This window comes from Salvelinus sp. IW2-2015, linkage group LG8 (genome assembly GCF_002910315.2).
Source record: "Salvelinus sp. IW2-2015 linkage group LG8, ASM291031v2, whole genome shotgun sequence".
Lineage (NCBI taxonomy): Eukaryota > Metazoa > Chordata > Actinopteri > Salmoniformes > Salmonidae > Salvelinus > Salvelinus sp. IW2-2015.
In genome coordinates this window covers 42,239,771-42,243,625 of record NC_036848.1, presented here as the reverse complement: position 1 = coordinate 42,243,625, position 3,855 = coordinate 42,239,771, and the positions used below count along the sequence as shown (strand labels likewise).

Sequence of the window (3,855 nt, the reverse complement as noted above, 5' to 3'; positions counted from 1 at the left end):
CCCAAAGTTCAAGCTGCTTATCTATTGGTGAAAATGCAATGTCTGTTTATCAGACTCACTTTGACTTTATATGGTGTACCAAGAATTTGTTTCTTCACTTACGGCCATACCAGCCTGAATATGCCTGAACTCTTCTGTTCTTGGAGGCTAAGCAGGTTGGGTTTTTGGTAGTATTTTGGATTGGAGACCGCCTGGGAATAACAGGTGCTGTACGCATTTTGTCCAATAGGGTGTGCTTCTTGCATTATTTCATCAGCAACACTGCCTTGTCGTAAGCATTTGATGCTAACAGGACATGTAATTTCTTCCAATTTTTGATTGACCCAAAGTTCAAGCTGCTTATCTATTGGTGAAAATGCAATGTCTGTTTATCAGACTCACTTTGACTTATATGGTGTAACAAGAGTTGTTCCTTCACTTACGGCCATACCAGCCTGAATACGTTCGATCTCATCTGCTCTGGAAGCTAAGCATGGTCGGGCTTGGATAGGAGACCGCCGGGAAACCAGGTGCTGTAAGCATTTTGTCCACTAGGGTGGGTGCTCTTTGCATTATTTCATCAGCAACACTGCCTTGTCGTGAGCATTTGATGCTACAGTTCAGTAATTTCTTCCACTTTTTGAGTGACCCAAAGATCAAGCTGCTTATCTAATTGGAGAAAATACAATGTCTGTTTATCAGACTCACTTTGACTTTATATGGTGTACCAAGAGTTGTTCCTTCGCTTACGGCCATACCAGCCTGAATACGCACGATCTCGTCTGATCTTGGAAAGCTAATCAGGATCGGGTCTGGTCTGGTTAGTACTTGGATGGGAGACCACCTGGGAATACCAGGTGCTGTAAGCATTTTTGTCCACTAGGGTGTGCTCTTGCATTATTTCTGATTAAAATAATGAGGATGCTCCCGGATCCGGGATGGTGACCAAATAGAAGTTAAGGTTAGGCGTGGGGTTTGGGGAGAGGTTAAGGTTAGGCGTGGGGTTTAGGGAGAGTTTAAAACCTCTACTTGGTCACCATCCCGGATCCGGGAGCATCCTCGTCAGTAAAAAAGCTGACTAGCATAGCCTAGCATAGCGCCACAAGTAAATACTAATGTGCGTATCAAGGGTCCAGTTAGCCTGTCCTTCTCCCGCACTAGCCTGAAGGTGCGTGTCCTTAGCCCGGTACCTCCAGTTCCGGTACCACGCACCAGGCCTACAGTGCGCCTCAGCCGGCCAGAGTCTGCCGTCTGCCCAGCGCCATCTGAGCCATCTGTTCTGCCCAGCGCCATCTGAGCCATCCGTCTGCCAGCGCCATCTGAGCCATCCGTCTGCCCAGCGCCTCTGAGCCATCCGTCTGCCCAGCGCCGTCTGATCCATCCGTCTGCCCAGCGCCGTCTGAGCCATCCGTCTGCCCAGCGTCGTCTGAGCCATCCGTCTACCCAGCGCCGTCTGAGCCATCCATCTGCCGCGCCGTCTGAGCCGCCCGTCTGCCCAGCGCCGTCTGAGCCGCGCCCGTCTGTCCCGAGCCGCTAGAGCCGCCAGCCAGCCAGGAGCAGCCAGATCCGCCAGCCAGCCAGGAGCAGCCAGATCCGTAGCCAGCCATGAGCAGCCAGATCCGTCAGCCAGCCATGAGCAGCCAGATCCGTCAGCCAGCCATGAGCAGCCAGATCCGTCAGCCAACCATGAGCAGCCAGATCCGTCAGCCCAGCCATGAGCATGCCAGATCCGTCAGCCAGCCATGACAGCCATATCCGTCAGCCAGCCATGAGCAGCCATCCGAGCAGCCATGCAGCAATCCGTCAGCCAGCCATGAGCAGCCAGATCCGTCAGCCAGCCATGAGCAGCCAGATCCGTCGCCAGCCATGAGCAGCCAGATCCGTCAGCCAGCCATGAGCAGCCAGATCCGTCAGCCAGCCATGAGCAGCCAGATCCGTCAGCCAGCCATGAGCAGCCATGTCAGCCGTGCTCCGCCTTAGTCCGGAGCTGCCGTCCCTCAAGTCCGGAGCTGCAGTCCCTCAGTCCGGAGCTGCATTCCCTCAGTCCGGAGCTGCCGTCCTCAGTCCGGAGCTGCCGTCCCTCAGTCCGGAGCTGCCGTCCGTCAGTCCGGAGCTGCCGTCCCTCAGTCGGAGCTGGTCCTAGTCCGGAGCTGCCGTCCCTCAGTCCGGAGCTGCTCCTCAGTCCGGAGCTGCTTCCAGTCCGGAGCTGCCTTCAGTCGGAGCTGCCCTCCAGTCATGAGCTGCCCTCCAGTCCATGAGCTGCCTCCATCTGAGCTGCCCCTCAGTCCGGAGTTACCCTCCAGTCCGGACACCCCTCAGTCCGAGTTACCCCTCAGTCCGGAGTTACCCCTCAGTCCGGAGCTACCCTCAGTCCGGAGCTACCCCTCAGTCCGGAGCTACCCCTCAGTCCGGAGCTACCCTCAGTCCGGAGCTACCCATCCGTCCGGTGGTGCCCTCTGGGATGGTCTTCAGTCCGGGACTTGCTACACGGGTCGCCGCTCCAGAGGCGCCACCAAAGCGGGTATTGACAATGGTGGGAGTGGGGGCCTCGTCCGCGCCCGAGCCGCCGCCATGATGGGGCCACCCCGTACCCTCCCCTTCTGTTTCAGGTTCTGCGGCCGGAGTCCGCACTTTGGGGGGGTACAGTCACGCCCTGGCCTTAGTATTCTTTGTTTCCTTTATTATTTTAGTTAGGTCAGGGTGTGACATGGGGAATGTATGTGTTTTTGTATTGTCTAGGGTGGTTGTATGGTTTAGGGGGTTAAGTAGAGTAGATGGGTTTGTGTTTAGTGTAGGTGTCTAGCTGTGTCTATGGTTGCCTGAATGGTTCTCAATCAGAGACAGATGTCATTAATTGTCTCTGATTGGGAGCCATATTTAAGACAGCCATAGGCACTAGGTTAATGTGGGTAATTGTCTATGTTGTACGTTTGTAGCTTGTGTGTGCACTTACGTCTATAGCTTCACGATCATTTGTTGTTTTGTTTCAGTTTGTTAAAGTGTTCGTTGCGTGTTTTTCCTTTCTCTATAATAAAAGAGAATGTATTTTGCACACGCTGCGCCTTGGTCCACTCTCTCTCAGCAAGACGATCGTGACAACCGCTGTGTTAGATTTTTTWAAATAACTTTAGTACGACATACAGCTTGCGTTATTGCAAGACAGCGCCCGCTAAAAGGGCGGAGAATAGGACTAAACATTTCACACAAAAATACGAAATAACATCATAAATTGTTCTTACTTTTGCTGAGCTTCCATCAGAATCTTGTACAAGGAGTCCTTGGTCTAGAATAAATCGTTGTTTGGTTTTAGAATGTCCTCTTCTCCTGTCGAATTAGCAACCTTAGCTAGCCAAGTGGCGCGAAGATGTCCATCTTCTCTCGACACAAACAACAGAACTCCAAAAGTCCCGATAAACGTTGAATAATCTGATAAAACTCGGTTGAAAAAACATACTTTACGATGATATTATCACATGTATCAAATAAAATCAGAGCCGGAGATATCTGTGTATACCGAAAGCTTTTCAGAAGGCAATGTCGATGTCCTTCCCGCGCCTAGGTAGAGAAAGGAAATTCTGGTCACGTCATTCCAAGAGCTCTTGTTCGACCTCAGATCAAGCTAGACACCCCATTCCACCTTCCACTAACTGTTGACATCTAGTGGAAGGCGTATGCAGTGCATGCAAATCCATAGAAATTAGGCAATTGAATAGGCAGGCCCTGGAACAGAGCATCGATTTCAGATTTTTCACTTCCGGTCTGGAAGTTTGCTGCCAAATGAGTTCTGTTTTACTCACAGATATAATTCAAACGGTTTTAGAAACTTGAGAGTGTTTTCTATCCAATAGTAATAATAATATGCATATTGTACGAGCA

The 3,855-nt window shown here is 51.4% G+C and overlaps 1 pseudogene; it reads left to right on the top strand.

Annotated features, from left to right (window-relative positions):
• Nucleotides 1-723: 723 nt before the first annotated feature.
• LOC111968288 (5S ribosomal RNA) lies at nucleotides 724-848 on the top strand (annotated as a pseudogene).
• Nucleotides 849-3,855: the final 3,007 nt, after the last annotated feature.